The sequence below is a fragment of the Triticum urartu genome, unplaced genomic scaffold, assembly GCF_056163025.1.
Source record: "Triticum urartu cultivar PI428250 unplaced genomic scaffold, HENAU_Tu73 scaffold2, whole genome shotgun sequence".
NCBI classification, from domain to species: domain Eukaryota; kingdom Viridiplantae; phylum Streptophyta; class Magnoliopsida; order Poales; family Poaceae; genus Triticum; species Triticum urartu.
This window is the reverse complement of record NW_028260368.1, coordinates 15623739-15641509: the sequence shown is the minus strand read 5'-3', so window position 1 is coordinate 15641509 and position 17771 is coordinate 15623739. Positions and strand designations below refer to the sequence as shown.

The window sequence follows — 17771 nt, the reverse complement described above, 5'->3', positions numbered from 1 at the left end:
GCTTGGACACGAAGAGATATGAAATATTTGACTAAGACTGGATTTCATTCCACTTTCCTATTTCTGAACAACAACTTATGTTATCAACTATTTCGTGTTTTCAAAGTTATTAATTGTCTCATACCCTATTTTTGATTTCGATAGTATGGTGTAGCGTATCTTATGCAAACGGAATTCTAAGGTTTCTTTATTTTATTATGCAATAAGAAGAATTCTTCCATTTTCTTTTTCTTTAGTTGCGGGAAAACCCAAATTAAAACTTTTATTTTATAGCGAGCGCAATTTCTAGTAAAAAATCCTGTATCCTTCCACTTAGATCAAAAGGAATTTTTCCAATAGAACTATGGAACCCCCGAGTGGTTGCGGTTGTACCTGTACTGCAGGAATAAGAAAACTCGCTATTCACTCAGTTTATTTTCCATAATAAGTTATGTAGGAGAGATGGCCGAGCGGTTCAAGGCGTAGCATTGGAACTGCTATGTAGACTTTTGTTTACCGAGGGTTCGAATCCCTCTCTTTCCGTTTTTCTTAATTCATCAACGTTAAGGATCACAATGTATCAAATCAAATAACAATTTTTTCCAGCAATAATATAATATCTTATATTATCTTATTTTGATTTAATAGAAATTAGAAATTCTCTATAGCAAATTACTGTGGTATGTAAAATACACATAGAGGAAAAAAGAAAAAAGGATCCTAATCCTAGGGTTAATCAATTTTAGCTAGTTGATGGGAAAATACAAATTAATGGTAATGGTCTTAGGGCGATTTAGTTCGGGGAAAGGGGAAGGGGAAGAAAATTCTATGAACCTTTCCTTTTTTCGTTAAGTTCAAGTCTGACGAGAGTAATATTCTACAACTAACAACTCATTTATTTTGAGACCGACCCACTTCCTATCTAGGATTTTATTTACTAGTCCTTTATATTCCAACGTGTCAATCGCCAAATGCTTTGGCAATTTCCCCGGGTCCGATGAAGCAATATAATTTTGAACCAGACCTTTTGATCTTTGGTTATCTTTCGTAGTAATAATATCTCGGGGTTTGCAACGAAAACTTGGTATATTGACTATACGACCATTAACTAAAATATGTCTATGGTTGACTAATTGGCGGGCCCCAGGAATGGTTGAAGCCATACCCAATCGAAAAAGGATATTATCCAAACGCATTTCAAGTAATTGTAGTAAAACCTGGCCTGTTGACCTTTTTGCTTTTCCAGCGATATGTACATATCTAAGTAATTGTCGTTCTGTCAGACCATAATGAAAACGCAATTTCTGTTTTTCTTGAAGACGAATACGATATTGCTCCTTTTTCCCAGAATTGAATTTTTTTTTAAGATTACTTCCGGATTTAGGTGTTTTTCTAGTGAGTCCTGGTAAAGCTCCCAGACGGCGTATTTTTTTTAAACGAGGTCCTCGATAACGGGACATGAAGACTCCTTTTTTTATTTTATTGAAATTTCATTTTACACAATTAATTTCATTGTATTTACATTACAGAATACATCGAAATTAAAACTGAATTAAACTACAGGATAAACAGAGTAAAATCAACTAAAGTACCCCAAAAAATGGAATTTCATCAAAATCTTTTTTTTTTGTATATATATTATTTATTTTATTGTTTTGTATCTAGCAAAATTGTAAGGTAAAAAACATAAAAGATCCTGGATTCTCCATTTAATTCGGAAAAAAAGAGATTCTTGTTCGTAGAACATCGATAGAGAAAAAAAAGCCGACTATCGGATTTGAACCGATGACCCTCGCATTACAAATGCGATGCTCTAACCTCTGAGCTAAGTGGGCTTACATAACGGAAATAGTGTAACAAATAGAAATAGGTATAGTATAGGAAATCCGTAAAATCTCAGATATTAGTTATTAATCTTAGCTATTAACTAGTTCTAAATTTGAAGTTATACTTATAAAAATAAAAAAATACTAAAACTTCTTAAAGATAAAGTTAGCTTGATATGCTTAACTATAGGATATTAAAAAATAAAATTATAGAATTTATTGGTATTTTCATTCGATCATTATAGACTTTATTATTTGTTAATAATTTGAGGATTAATATTTCACTAAGGGGAACATAGAGTCAGAGTAAATAAAATTGCTAATTCTGATTAGAAAAAAAGAATAAATATCAAGCGTTATAGTATAATTTTGAATACTATAAAAAAGTAAGACGGGAGGTGGGGGAGATAAAAACTTTTGGATATATTGATTCGGATTGAATTGCAAATACATCAAGGATAGAATCAATTCAATTCTGAATTGCAATAAGCAAGCGAGGTCTCTCAAATAGAGTCGAACTGAACTGCTAGACTACGTTGAGTGATGAACTCAATGATTCAAAAAAAAAACTAAGAGATGGATGAAATTACACAAGGAATCCTGGTCTCAAAGAAGAGGGAAATGGGGATATGGCGAAATCGGTAGACGCTACGGACTTGATTGTATTGAGCCTTGGTATGGAAACCTGCTAAGTGGTAACTTCCAAATTCAGAGAAACCCTGGAATTAAAAAAGGGCAATCCTGAGCCAAATCCGTGTTTTGAGAAAACAAGGGGTTCTCGAACTAGAATACAAAGGAAAAGGATAGGTGCAGAGACTCAATGGAAGCTGTTCTAACGAATCGAGTTAATTACGTTGTGTTGTTAGTGGAATTCCTTCTAGTTCTAAATTAGAGAAAGAGGGGTTTTATACCTTATACATTTAATAAACACGTATAGATACTGACATAGCAAACGATTAATCACAGAACTCATATTATATTCTAATTATAATATAGGTTCTTTATCTTTTTTAAAAATGAAATTAGAAATGATAATGATTATGAAATAAAAAACTCATATCATAATTTTTTTTTTTCATTATTGTGAATCCACTCCAATCGAATATTGAATAATCAAATTCTTCAATTAAAATTCAAAGTTTTCGAGATCTTTAAAAAAGTGGATTAATCGGACGAGGACAAAGAGAGAGTCCCATTCTACATGTCAATACTGACAACAATGAAATTTCTAGTAAAAGGAAAATCCGTCGACTTTATAAGTTGTGAGGGTTCAAGTCCCTCTATCCCCAAATCCTCTTTTATTCCCTAACTATACTATATTATTATTATTTATCCTCTTTTTTTTTTTCTTTTTATCAATGCACTTTTTTTTCTTTTTATCAATGCAATGGGTTTAAGATTCATTAGCTTTCTCATTCTACTCTTTCACAAAGGAATGCGAAGAGAACTCAATGGATCTTATCCTATTCATTGAATAGATTTCTTTTTTATTAGAGTATCGGCAAGAAATCTTGGTTATTCACTCTATTTTTAAGTTTTATTTAAGTAAACCATGCACAATGCATAGGACTACCCCCCCCATTTTCAAATTTAAAATTTGAAATACTTTAATTAATTTTTAGTCCTTTTAATTGACATAGATACAAATACTCTACTAGGATGATGCACAAGAAAAGGTCAGGATAGCTCAGTTGGTAGAGCAGAGGACTGAAAATCCTCGTGTCACCAGTTCAAATCTGGTTCCTGGCAGAGAAAAAAAAAAAAAAGATCCACCGAATAGGTATTGATCCAAATACCTCGAGATGGATTGTGATACATATTCATTAATAATATTTATTCATCTAAGTGGATAAATCTATAATATAAATATAGAGGCACTTCTTTTTCTTTTTAAAGAAGTTTTAAAATATATCTTTTCTTTATGATAAAGAAGGGGGTGAGATTCCCCTTTATTTTTTTGCGTTTCTTAATTTTGTATTCCGCTATTCCGACGAATATTTTTTTAGTCTTGCTTATCTTTATCTTATCTTATTTTCCTAGTTGTGCTAAGTAATGTGCGCGGTACAAAGTTCCTGGTAGAGAACTTCTTTGAGTCATCCTATTTTTCTGTTCATATGAAGGAAATTAATATGCGATTTTCAAAATAGGGGAATCCAAATGAAACCCTTTTTTTGCTCAGTCTATCTGGAATGCTTTTGTATAATTAGGAATTAATTATAAATAGGTATTCCGTTTCATCTAGGAAAAGAACCTAAAAATATTCCTTGACTTGAATAAAATCTGGAGTTGTGTTGTATAAGTGAGCATGAATTTCTTATCATTCAATGAGCATCTTGTATTTCATAAAAATTGGGGGTTATATAATCCTTACGTAAGGGCCAGCCTATCCAACTTTCAGGCATTAGGATACGTTTAAGGCGCGGATGATTATCATAAGAGATTCCCACCATATCATAAGATTCGCGTTCTTGAAAATCGGCACTTCTCCAAATCCAGAAGACAGACGGAATTCTAGGATTATCCTTTTGGGCAAAGACTTTTATGCAGACTTCTTCTGGATTATCTATACCATATTGTATTCTCGTAAGATGATACACGCTAGCTAAAGATCCACCGGGTGCTACATCATAAGCACATTGGGAGCGTAAATAATTGTAACCATATACATATAAAATGACAGCAATGGAATCCCAATCCCCTGCTTTTATTTGTAAAGTCTCTATTCCTCGGTGATCAAAGCCCAAAGATCTATGAACCACCTCATGTTTGACTAGCCAATTAGATAACCAACCCTGCTGCATTGTCTTCATCTCTCCCTCTTTGTATAAATATTTCACATTTCGGATGCAAGTTTGAAAGATTGCCCTGCTTTTTATTTTTCTACACAAAAGAGCCCCTCTCCTAATTCACTAATTTGTAGGAAGGTACTGAACTTTTGGATTTGAAAAAAGTTTCAGAAGATATATCTAATGTAGATGGTGATTGATAGAGCAATTCTTGCTCATAAGTTCCTGTATGAGTACTGCGCCTAACATAAAGCTTGTGACTGGTAGTAAAACATCTATTTTTATTTTGAGATAGAGTTTGATCCTCAACTATTTCTCGCGATATCTTCTTACGAAGTTTTGTTAGGGCATCTATAACTGCCTCCGGTTTAGGTGGGCAGCCCGGCAAGTAGACATCCACAGGAATTAACTTATCAACTCCCCGAACAGTACTATAGGAATCCGTACTGAACATTCCCCCTGTAATAGTACAGGCTCCCATAGCAATGACGTATTTTGGTTCAGGCATTTGCTCGTATAATCTCACTAAAGAGGGAGCCATTTTCATTGTTACCGTACCGGCTGTTAAAATTAGGTCTGCTTGCCTAGGACTTGATCTTGGTACCAATCCATAACGATCAAAGTCGAATCGTGAGCCTATTAATGAAGCAAATTCAATGAAACAACAACTGGTACCGTATAGAAGGGGCCATAAACTGGAGAGTCTTGACCAATTCGAAAGATCATTTGGTGTAGTTGAAATAACAGAATTGGAACTTGTTTGGTCAAGTAAGGGAAACTCAATCAAATTCATAACTGTCTCAATAGAATCTTTTCCTTCTTTTTTTTTGTCTAAATATTCAGTTAAGACCATTCCAAGGCTCCTTTTCGCCATGCATAAACTAAACCAACAACTAAGATAAGCACGAAAATCAAAGCTTCGATAAAAACGGATACACCCAATACGTCGAAACTCATTGCCCAAGGGTATAGAAAGACGGTTTCCACATCAAAAACAACAAAAACGAGCGCAAACATATAATAGCGTATTCGGAATTGTACCCAAGCCCCTCCCATGGGTTCTATACCCGATTCATAACTAGAAAGCTTCTCTGGTCCTTCACTAACCGGGGCTAAAAGTCCTGAAATCGAAAATGCCAAAATAGGAATAAGGCTTGCTATTATTAGAAATGTCCAAAAAATATCATATTCGTGAAGCAGAAACATAATGTACTCCCATTAATGTGGAATAGGCGGAACTTAAATTAGTCAATTCAATTCAGCATTGTCAATTTATCCAGAACTTCTCTCTTTTCCTCGGTGAAACAAGAATCTTTTTTGTTCAAACAAAAGCGCTTAGTTTAAGTTTAGCCTTTGTTTCCTCTGTGCTGCATCTTCTTTAAAGATTCATCCAATGGAATCCCAACTCCCTTTCTTTTGGATTTCCATTCTATTTAGATATGGTGTATGTAGATCTAATTCTTATATAAAGAAAACTTTCTCGTTTCACTTTGTCTCGCTTTCTCTAGAATCTCTAGAAAAAAGAATAGCTCTATCCTTTATTTAATATTTAATAATAAAATAATAAGAGACTATTAAATAAAAATGAGAATACTACTAAATTAGAACCTAATTAAGATAGTAGGACTAATCTATGCAGTATAATTAATGAGAAGTAATACTATAAAATAAAAATAAAGAACTCTATTTCAGAACTATGAGACAGAATATTCTGTTTTCTTATTTACTCTTTACTTTATTTTTTCTATTTAAAGTTGATCAATTTACATAATGTATCTATAAACAAAGTAATAAATATACTTAAAACAAAGTAGGAATTCGCAAAATGGATAAAATCATTGCAGTTATTATAGGGAAGTCTAGAGATATCCTATTTGAAGGAGGACGGGATTCAAATCAGGGAAAGGATCCTTTCTTCTATTGATTTGATAGAAATTCGTTTTTCTTTTCCTGTCTGTATGATTTTGATTTTCGATGAATGAGCCTTTGGTAATGCTTTTATCTCTATTCTATGTCGCAGGCGCCTATCCAGTCTATAAACAAATACTAATGAGAAAATGAAAACTATACTAAACTAAAGAAAACATAGGATAGAGATCCTAAAATCTAAAAAAGGGCATATTAGGGCTATACGGATTCGAACCGTAGACCTTCTCGGTAAAACAGATCAAACGGATTATTATCGAAATGATTTGAACTGTTTCAAAGACCCAACATGCATTTTTTTGCATTGGGCTCTTTCATAAACTGATTTAAAGATCAGTTAGTCCACCATAGTTTTTCTTTACGGAAAGATAATGAGATGGCTCCCTGTGCTCTGATTGATTTTTTGTATTATGATCTATCTAGGAGCAATACCAAAGTGTTTCAAAGGAGGATTACCTTGACTTAGGTCTGCCTCCGGTCTAAATTAAATCAACCTAAGTGAAATGGAGTCTCTATCGTTCCACTGCAAGAGTTAACTATGAGACTTCATACACCTTAAAGTTCATAGAACGAAAAGAAGTTTTTTGGAGGCCCTTATCCTCATTACGCCTAGCATTTAGTGGGCTGGATATTTACCTTATCAACTAGCAAATCCATAAGGGTTCTATTTGATTAGGCACCTGAATTGGCACCTGAATCGGACTGAACCGACTGTTTGTCAGGCTACTGTTCTCCTATTCTCTCGAATCTATGAAGTAAGACATTGATTTTGCAATAAGATCGATTATGTTCATTGCATAATAAGCTCCCTTTGAAAAGCATTGGCGCACGTGTAAACGAGTTGCTCTACCGAACTGAGCTATAGCCCTTATCAGAGAATATCTTAACATATAGATAATTTCATGTCAAGATGAATATTTTCTAATGCCAGAGGATACCCTTTGATCTGTATCTGTTTAGTATTTAGTTTAGTATTTAGTATATAACAGACCAATAACAGAGCGGTATTGCTTAGAAAAGGGATTCAATATATAATCGATCGAAGTAATGGGTCTTCCTTTGTGGTGATAAATTGCCTACTTAACTCAGTGGTTAGAGTATTGCTTTCATACGGCGGGAGTCATTGGTTCAAATCCAATAGTAGGTAAGTAGGTAGAAAAATTACTAGATAGCATTGGACTTACTTCGCTTCGCTATCTAATAACTTTTTCTACCCCTCTTCCCTTTTTCTTTGTATCAACTATAAACCACTGGATTGTCTTCAATTGGATGGGGGAATCCAATTGACAGCCTCGATTCGTATCCTAGCTCGTCTGAGAGCGAGCTTCGCTTCAACCAAATCTTTCGTACCCTCAGCTTTACTCAAGTTAGCTTCGGCTATTTCAAGTGCCTTTGAGCTTCTTCCGGATCAATATCACTACCCAGTTCCGCATCATTTCCTAAAATGATGATCTCATTATAACTATTCTCGCAAAACCGCTCCACAGAATCGCTGTTAACCATTGGTCGTTGAGGAGGCGTATTCCTCAAAGGACCCATATCTACTGCTGTGTTAATGGGGGCGTGGTTTGGTAATACGCCAATTTGGCCACTATTAGTGGATAAAAATGATTTCCTTTCACTTCACAATCCAAATAATTCGCTTAGGAGTCAGTACATAAAGATTTAATTTCATTTCTTCGATTTGTTCTCCTCTTCTAAGGTTATAGCTTTCGTGCTAGCTTCATCGATGTTACCCACCAAATAAAAGCCTGTTCAGGTAGGCCGTCTAATTCTCCGGAAAGGATTAGTTGAAATCCCCTAATAGTTTCCGCAAGAGCAACATACTTTCCTGGAGAACCAGTAAAAACTTCTGCCACAAAGAACGGTTGTGATAAGAAACGCTCAATTTTTCTTGCTCTTGCTACAGTTAAACGATCCTCTTCGATAATTCATCCAAGCCAAGAATTGCGATAATGTCCTGAAGTTCTTTGTAACGTTGTAAAGTTTCCTTAACTCTTTGCGCAGTTTCATAATGTTCGTTGCCAACGATCCGAGGCTGTAACATAGTCGAGGTTGAATCTAAAGGATCTACTGCTGGATAAATACCCTGGAAGCTAATCCTCTGGAAAGTACGGTAGTAGCATCCAAATGTGCAAATGTTGTGGCAGGGGCAGGGTCGGTCAAATCGTCTGCAGGTACATAAACTGCTTGAATCGAAGTTATAGATCCCTTTTTAGTAGAAGCAATTCTTTCTTGCAAAGAACCCATTTCTGTACTAAGAGTAGGTTGATAACCCACTGCGGAGGCATTCTCCCTAATAAAGCGGATACCTCTGATCCTGCTTGAACAAAACGAAAGATATTATCGATAAATAAAAGCACGTCTTGCTTATAACATCTCGGAAATATTCCGCCATAGTAGGGCAGTTAAACCAACTCTCATACGAGCTCCCGGTGGTTCATTCATTTGGCATAGACTAGAGCTACCTTTGATTCCTCAATATTTTTTTCATTAATTACTCCGGATTCCTTCATTTCCATATAAAGATCATTTCCTTCACGAGTCCGTTCCCCTACTCCACCGAATACGGATTACGCCCCCATGAGCTTTAGCAATGTTATTGATTTAATTCCATGATCAGTACTGTTTTACCTACTCCAGCCCCCCCAAATAGTCCTATTTTTCCTCCACGTCGATAAGGAGCTAAAAGATCGACGACCTTAATACCTGTTTCAAAGATGGATAATTTCGTATCTAACTCGATAAAGGCAGGCGCAGATCTATCAGGCGCAGATCTATGAATAGGGAACGTTGCACTACTATCTACAGGACCCAAATTGTCAACAGGCTCCCCAAGAACGTTGAAAATTCGTCCGAGAGTAGCTCCACCGACCGGAACACTGAGAGGAGCTCCCGTGTCAATCACTTCCATTCCTCTCATCAACCCGTCCGTAGCACTCATAGCTACAGCTCTAACTCGATTATTTCCTAATAATTGTTGTACCTCACAAGTCACATTAATTTGCTTATCGGCAGTGTCTCTACTCTGGACTACCAAAGCGTTATAAATATAAGGTAACTTGCCTGGGGGAAAAGTGACATCCAGCACGGGTCCAATAATTTGATCGATACGACCTGTACTTTTTTCTTCAATTGTGGAAACCCCGGGAGGAGAAGTAGTAGGATTGGTTCTCATAATTATCACATAATTAAAAAAAAGGAATTTGTCGAAATTTTTCTTTTTTTATTGTTGAATAATGCCAAATCAAATCAAAAAAAATCCAAAAGTAAAAAGGAAATGAATTAGTTAATTCAATAAGAGAGAAAAGGGGACCAGGACTTGATTTCGTTGCCCAAGCGAATCCCATTCAATCGTTTACTCATGGAATGAGTCCATTGGAAAGTTCAATCAATCTTTTTTTTCATATACATTTTGCCTTTTGTGGAGGATCTGTGCCTACTCTACTTTCCTATCTAGGACTTCGATATACAAAATATATACTACTGTGAAGCATAGATTGCTGTCAACAAAGAATTTTATTAGTATTTAGTTAGGTATTTGCATTCAAAATAAGAAAAGAGAACTATTAAGAACTTGTAAAATAAGGATTAGGAATTAATTTGGGTTGCGCTATATCTATCAAAGAGTATACAATAATTATGGATTTGGTAAATCAAATCCATGGTTTAATAACGAACCGTGTTAACTTACCATAACAACAACTCAATTCCTATCGAATTCCTATATTGGAATTCCTATAGGATAGAACATACACAGGGTGTACGCATTATATATGAATGAAACATATTCATTAACCTAAGCATGCCCTCAATTTTCTTTAATGAGTTGATATTATATTAATTGAATATCCTTTTTGTTTTACGAGATTTTTGCTAAAGTTTCATTTACGCCTAATTAACATCGAGTAGACCCTGTTATTGTGAGAATTCTTAATTCAAGAGTTATAGGGAGGGACTTATGTCACCACAAACAGAAACTAAAGCAGGTGTTGGATTTCAAGCTGGTGTTAAAGATTATAAATTGACTTACTACACCCCAGAGTATGAAACTAAGGATACTGATATCTTGGCAGCATTCCGAGTAAGTCCTCAGCCTGGGGTTCCGCCCGAAGAAGCAGGGGCTGCAGTAGCTGCCGAATCTTCTACTGGTACATGGACAACTGTTTGGACTGATGGACTTACCAGTCTTGATCGTTACAAAGGACGATGCTATCACATCGAGCCTGTTGCTGGGGAAGACAACCAATGGATCTGTTATGTAGCTTATCCATTAGACCTATTTGAAGAGGGTTCCGTTACTAACATGTTTACTTCCATTGTAGGTAACGTATTTGGTTTCAAAGCCCTACGTGCTCTACGTTTGGAGGATCTACGAATTCCCCCTACTTATTCAAAAACTTTCCAAGGCCCGCCTCATGGTATCCAAGTTGAAAGAGATAAGTTGAACAAGTACGGTCGTCCTTTATTGGGATGTACTATTAAACCAAAATTGGGATTATCCGCAAAAAATTATGGTAGAGCGTGTTATGAGTGTCTACGTGGTGGACTTGATTTTACCAAAGATGATGAAAACGTAAACTCACAACCATTTATGCGCTGGAGAGACCGTTTTGTCTTTTGTGCCGAAGCTATTTATAAATCACAGGCCGAAACCGGTGAAATCAAGGGGCATTACTTGAATGCGACTGCGGGTACATGTGAAGAAATGATTAAGAGAGCTGTATTTGCAAGAGAATTAGGGGTTCCTATTGTAATGCATGACTACTTAACTGGGGGATTCACCGCAAATACTACTTTGGCTCATTATTGCCGCGACAATGGCCTACTTCTTCACATTCACCGTGCAATGCATGCAGTTATTGATAGACAGAAAAATCATGGTATGCATTTCCGTGTATTAGCTAAAGCATTGCGTATGTCTGGGGGAGATCATATCCACTCCGGTACAGTAGTAGGTAAGTTAGAAGGGGAACGCGAAATGACTTTAGGTTTTGTTGATTTATTGCGCGATGATTTTATTGAAAAAGATCGTGCTCGCGGTATCTTTTTCACTCAGGACTGGGTATCCATGCCAGGTGTTATACCGGTAGCTTCAGGTGGTATTCATGTTTGGCATATGCCAGCTCTGACCGAAATCTTTGGGGACGATTCTGTATTACAATTTGGTGGAGGAACTTTAGGACATCCTTGGGGAAATGCACCTGGTGCAGCAGCTAATCGAGTGGCTTTAGAAGCCTGTGTACAAGCTCGTAACGAAGGGCGCGATCTTGCTCGCGAAGGTAATGAAATTATCCGAGCAGCTTGCAAATGGAGTCCTGAACTAGCCGCAGCTTGTGAAGTATGGAAGGCGATCAAATTCGAGTTCGAGCCGGTAGATACTATTGATTAACTAGATAAAACTAAAGATAAAGAAGGTATAAATAAAAAAGAAACGAAATAAAAAGAGAAAAAAATCAGTTATGAAATGCAGTAATTCTTCTTTATTCTTCTAATTGATTGCAATTAAACTCGGCTCAATCTTTTTTAGAAAAAAAAGATTGAGCCGAATAAAAATAGATCATGATATGATCATGAGACTTGACAAATTGAGATTCGTCTATTCTATATATCTAGAATATATATATTAAGGTATAATACAATAAAGAAATACAAATAAAATAATAAAATAATAAAATATAGTATTATCATATGATAATGATAATGGAATCAAATACGCAGTATTTACAGAAAAAAGTCTTCGTTTATTGGGAAAGAATCAATATACTTTTAATGTCGAATCGGGATTCACTAAGACAGAAATAAAGCATTGGGTCGAACTCTTCTTTGGTGTTAAGGTGGTAGCTGTGAATAGCCATCGACTACCTGGAAAAGGTAGAAGAATAGGACCTATTCTGGGCCATACAATGCATTACAGACGTATGATCATTACCCTTCAACCGGGTTATTCTATTCCACTTCTAGATAGAGAAAAAAACTAAAGGAGAATGAATGAAAAAAGACATAGTTTGGAAGTTAGACCTTTTTATAGGACTCTCTTTCAATTTCAAAAAAGAGGACGTTTGAAACTTTTAACAGGCGTAATCGTGAGTCAACAAGTGACTCGAACTGTGTGTAAAAAAAGAAGCATTTTTTTTTTTTCAAAATGCTAGAACTAGATAAGGAAGTTTTCTATAACCTTGAGAAAAAGGATAAAAAGGTAGTTTTTTTTTAGTTTATGACTCCGATCAAGAGCGAGAAATCCTTGATTTGGGATTGGACATAGAACCTGGACCCATCGTAGAGACGTTTAGTTCAAAAGAAAGGATCGTATCCTGATGGTAAGAATTATACTTTCGTGGAAATACAGCGCTATAGACTTCAATGCGGTAGAGTAGACGTTTTGTTTCTAATTTTTCTGGACCAAACCTCCGCTCCGACCCAACGATACAATGAATTTTTTCTGTTCATATTCATAAATAAAAAAGATTCGGAATCGCAATGCTACTATATGCGTCCAGAGGAGTATTTGGAATAATATTCTTCTATAATCCATTATTGCGGGGGGTCTTACTAACAGGGCTTCGCTGCACGGGACAGGTCTTCGTCGAAAAGCTAACTCCACCCGGCATTTTCATACCCTTTCTTTGGGTGGTATATCGCCTTTTAAAGTCTAAGAGGGTAGTAGGGGATCTATAGTAGGTAAGATAATTTGCCCTTTGATTTTGATTGAATATACTATTTTTCCGCCTTTACCACGCATTATTGTATGCGCTTCTAGAGAAGTATGTATGCAGGAAGTAAATTCTAACCGCTTTCTTTTGAATCCAATTTCAAATTAGATTAGAAAGATAGAAAGGCCATGAGGATGGGAAAATCAAAATAAAATCTTTTTAATTAGTTCTCCTTTTTTGGAATTTTCTTATTATCCTTTCATTTTTTTTACAGAATATTTTTCAAACTAAAAATAAAAAATACAATACAATAGTCAATATTCCTTATAATAGATATACTTAATTATATCATAAGAATCTTAAGATATTTTTCGACTAGATAGAAATAGTAAATTTGAATTGAGACACCTATTCCATGACGGATTTAAACTTACCTTCTATTTTCGTGCCTTTAGTAGGCTTAGTATTTCCGGCAATTGCAATGACTTCTTTATTTCTTTATGTGCAAAAAAATAAGATTGTCTAGTATTTTTTAGTGTAAGTAATATAATATGGTAGGGTATGTGGCTTTTTCTACACACACTTTCTACACACAAATGAAAAACGGTTATGGATGCGGATATAGGCTACGAGCATAAATGCATGAATATGCAGAGCCAGGTATAGCGAGTTTTATTTTATTTATTTTAATTGAATCAACGAATATTTTTTGAATAGAAAGTCAATGTATCTAACCTATTATTTCACAGGAGTACTAGTTGCTGAAGGCGATTTCAGAATCAAAAAAAGTAAAGTCAAAATTATTTAGCTTATTCTCTCAATTTCAATCGACCGCTGCTGGATTTAGTATATCTAATATGAATTGGCGATCAGAACACATATGGGTAGAACTTCTAAAAGGTTCTCGAAAAAGGGGTAATTTTTTCTGGGCCTGTATTCTTTTTCTAGGTTCACTAGGATTCTTATCGGTTGGGATTTCCAGTTATCTTGGTAAGAATATTATATCTATACTTCCATCTCAAGAAATTCTTTTTTTTCCGCAGGGGGTCGTGATGTCTTTCTACGGAATCGCAGGCCTATTCATTAGCTCCTACTTGTGGTGTACTATTTTGTGGAATGTAGGTAGTGGTTATGACCGATTCGATAGAAAAGAGGGAATAGTGTGCATTTTTCGTTGGGGATTCCCTGGAATAAAACGTCGCGTCTTCCTTCGATTCCTTATGCGGGATATCCAATCAATTAGAATTCAGGTTAAAGAGGGTCTTTATCCTCGTCGTATTCTTTATATGGAAATCCGGGGCCAGGGGATCATTCCCTTGACTCGTACTGATGATAAATTTTTTACTCCACGAGAAATTGAACAAAAAGCTGCCGAATTGGCCTATTTCTTGCGCGTACCAATTGAAGTATTTTGAGGTATCTTTTTTGAACTGAGTTGAATGAAGAAAAGAAGAATTGGAAGAAGAAAAGTTTTCTCAACACAGGGAGGAAGTCCCTTCTAAATTGGATTTGTTATTGTAAGGGGATTTTTAAGTATTTATCTAAAGGAAGGAACAAACGAGGATAAGAGAAATTTGCTTTTAATTTTTTTTTATCCAAGTTAGATATATCGCATACTATTCTTCCTTTTTCATCCGAAAGGGCTTTTTTTTTATTCTATTTCACTATTTCATTCCATCTAGATCTAAGAAAGAACCCAATGCACTGAAATTCCACTAATAACTAATATACAAAAAAGAAGAATAGATACAGGGTATCAAACCTATAGAGTTTTTGCTTCAAAGAAATAGAAATATCATGAAATAGAAATATCATCATATAGAGTCAGGGAATGGAATAGAGTCAGCGAATGAAGCATATTCATTAACAACTCCATTTACAGATCAAAAATGAAAAAAAAGAAAGCATTGCCTTCTTTACTATATCTTGTATTTATCGTACTTTTGCCTTGGGGGGTCTCTTCCTCATTTAACAAATGTCTGGAACTTTGGATTAAGAATTGGTGGAATACCAGGCAATCCGAAACTCTCTTAACTGATATTCAAGAGAAAAGGATTCTAGAAAGATTCATAGAATTAGAAGAACTTTCTCTCTTGGACGAGATGATAAAAGGGAAACTAAAGACACATGTACAAAAACCTCCTACAGGAATACACAAGGAAATAATACAATGGGTCAAAATAAATAATGAGGATCATCTCCATACCATTTTGCATTTCTCGACAAATATAATCTGTTTGGCTATTCTAAGTGGTTCTTTTTTTCTGGGTAAAGAGGAACTTGTCATTTTGAATTCTTGGGTTCAGGAATTCTTCTATAATTTAAATGACTCAATAAAAGCTTTTTTTATTCTTTTAGTTACTGATTTTTTTGTTGGATTTCACTCCACCCGTGGTTGGGAACTAGTAATTCGTTGGGTCTACAACGATTTTGGATGGGCTCCTAACGAGCTTATTTTCACTATTTTTGTTTGTAGTTTTCCAGTAATTCTAGATACATGTTTGAAATTTTGGGTCTTTTTTTGTTTAAATCGTCTATCTCCTTCGCTTGTAGTCATTTATCATTCAATTAGTGAAGCATAAATTCATTTGATCTCCCGATATTAATATTAATCAAATTAGCAAGCATCTTTTTTTAGAAAGAAAGCCCTTTTCCATTTTAGCAAAATTCTTTCTATTTATACCTACTTTAAGGTATTCATCATTGCAGTACAACTGTTGCAGTAGAATGACAACAGATTCGTGTATAGGGAACTAGATTAGCTTAGCTACCTATCTAATTTATTGTAGAAATTCTGGGATCTGCGATTGGACATGGAAAATAGAAATACTTTTTCTTGGGTAAAGGAACAGATAACTCGATCGATTTCTGTATCGATCATGATATACGTAATAACTCGGACATCTATTTCAAATGCATATCCCATTTTTGCGCAGCAGGGTTATGAAAACCCACGAGAAGCAACTGGACGAATTGTATGTGCCAATTGCCATTTAGCTAGCAAGCCCGTCGATATTGAAGTTCCCCAAGCTGTGCTTCCCGATACTGTATTTGAAGCAGTTCTTCGAATTCCTTATGATATGCAATTGAAACAAGTTCTTGCTAATGGAAAAAAGGGAGGGTTGAATGTAGGTGCTGTTCTTATTTTGCCCGAGGGATTCGAATTAGCGCCGCCCGATCGTATTTCCCCTGAGTTAAAAGAAAAGATAGGAAATCTTGCTTTTCAGAGTTATCGTCCCGATAAAAAAAACATTCTTGTGATAGGCCCTGTTCCCGGTAAGAAATATAGTGAAATTGTCTTTCCCATTCTTTCCCCTGATCCTGCTACGAAGAAAGATGCTCATTTCTTAAAATATCCCATATATGTAGGGGGAAACCGAGGAAGAGGACAGATCTATCCTGATGGTAGCAAGAGTAACAATACAGTCTATAATGCTACGTCAACAGGTATAGTAAGAAAAATACTACGTAAAGAAAAGGGGGGGTATGAAATATCCATAGTTGATGCATCAGATGGACGCCAAGTGATTGATATTATACCTCCCGGACCAGAACTTCTTGTTTCAGAGGGGGAATCCATCAAGCTTGATCAACCATTAACAAGCAATCCTAATGTGGGAGGTTTTGGTCAGGGGGACGCAGAAATCGTGCTTCAGGATCCATTACGTGTCCAAGGCCTTTTGTTCTTCTTCGCATCCGTTATTTTGGCACAAGTTTTTTTGGTTCTCAAAAAGAAACAGTTTGAAAAGGTTCAATTGTACGAAATGAATTTCTAGGTCCCGGGATTTCTTACCATCAAGTTGGTAAAAAGCCTCGATTTATTGGCAATTGCTAGAATTATCTATGATCTATTTTGGAAATCCTTTTTTTGTTTAGACTGCTTTTTGTTTATGAGATGTCTGGAATTCCTTATTTATATCCCATGCAAAAGAAGAGAATCCAAGGCAAAGGCGAGAACAATCAAATTAAAATTTCTTCTTTTTCGGAGGGATTGCAGGTCTTCTTAATCGTCTATTCGGCACAAGAAAAAGCCTTTTTCTTGTGCCGATTCTTCTTGTATCAAAATAAGAATCCTTTTTCTTCCTAATTCGTCAAAGATTACTATTTCTTCTTTATTCGGGTCTGTCTCTTGGACCTCTTTTTCTTTTGCTTAGGTTTAGCCGAGGTAGTGGACAAACAGAGGGGAAGAAAATATGGCGGGGGAAAAATTTCTTGTGATTGTGAGCAAATTGCTTGGCTTGTTTAATTAAGTTCAACTTCAAATTTACAGAAATTTTGCAAAAAAAAAGTAAACTCTTCCATTGAAGGTTTTTTTATTTTTAGGCTAGTTGAATAGTTTTGATTAAGGTTTTATTAGTTTATTACTCGAAACTAAATCAAGGATTTTCAGGATACTTCCTTCGTGGAATAAGATATTGGATCCTCGAGTGATCTCTTTTTCTTGTTGCTTCATAAGAGTGAATCGAATAGATTCAATTCGCGTTATAAGAGTAAAATAAAAATTCCGCGGGTCCTTTCCGCTCTAATCAGATAAAGGGGGGTAAGGACCCGCTAAGCTCCTACTTTTTCATGTTTACAATCTGGTCCCTCCGATTACTATA

At 35.5% G+C, this 17771-nt stretch overlaps 1 long non-coding RNA gene and 3 other non-coding genes across 4 annotated transcripts in view; 2 read left to right on the top strand and 2 right to left on the bottom strand.

Annotated features, from left to right (window-relative positions):
- Positions 1–17771, bottom strand: part of LOC147953670 (uncharacterized) — a 93502-nt gene that overhangs the window by 44745 nt on the left and 30986 nt on the right. The gene's annotated exons all lie outside the window — the stretch shown is intronic.
- On the top strand, positions 436–522 carry TRNAS-GGA (transfer RNA serine (anticodon GGA)). Its single transcript has one exon. It is a non-coding gene; the product is annotated as a tRNA-Ser (tRNA).
- Positions 1742–1814, bottom strand: TRNAT-UGU (transfer RNA threonine (anticodon UGU)). Its single transcript has one exon. It is a non-coding gene; the product is annotated as a tRNA-Thr (tRNA).
- TRNAF-GAA (transfer RNA phenylalanine (anticodon GAA)) lies at positions 3482–3554 on the top strand. The gene has a single exon. It is a non-coding gene; the product is annotated as a tRNA-Phe (tRNA).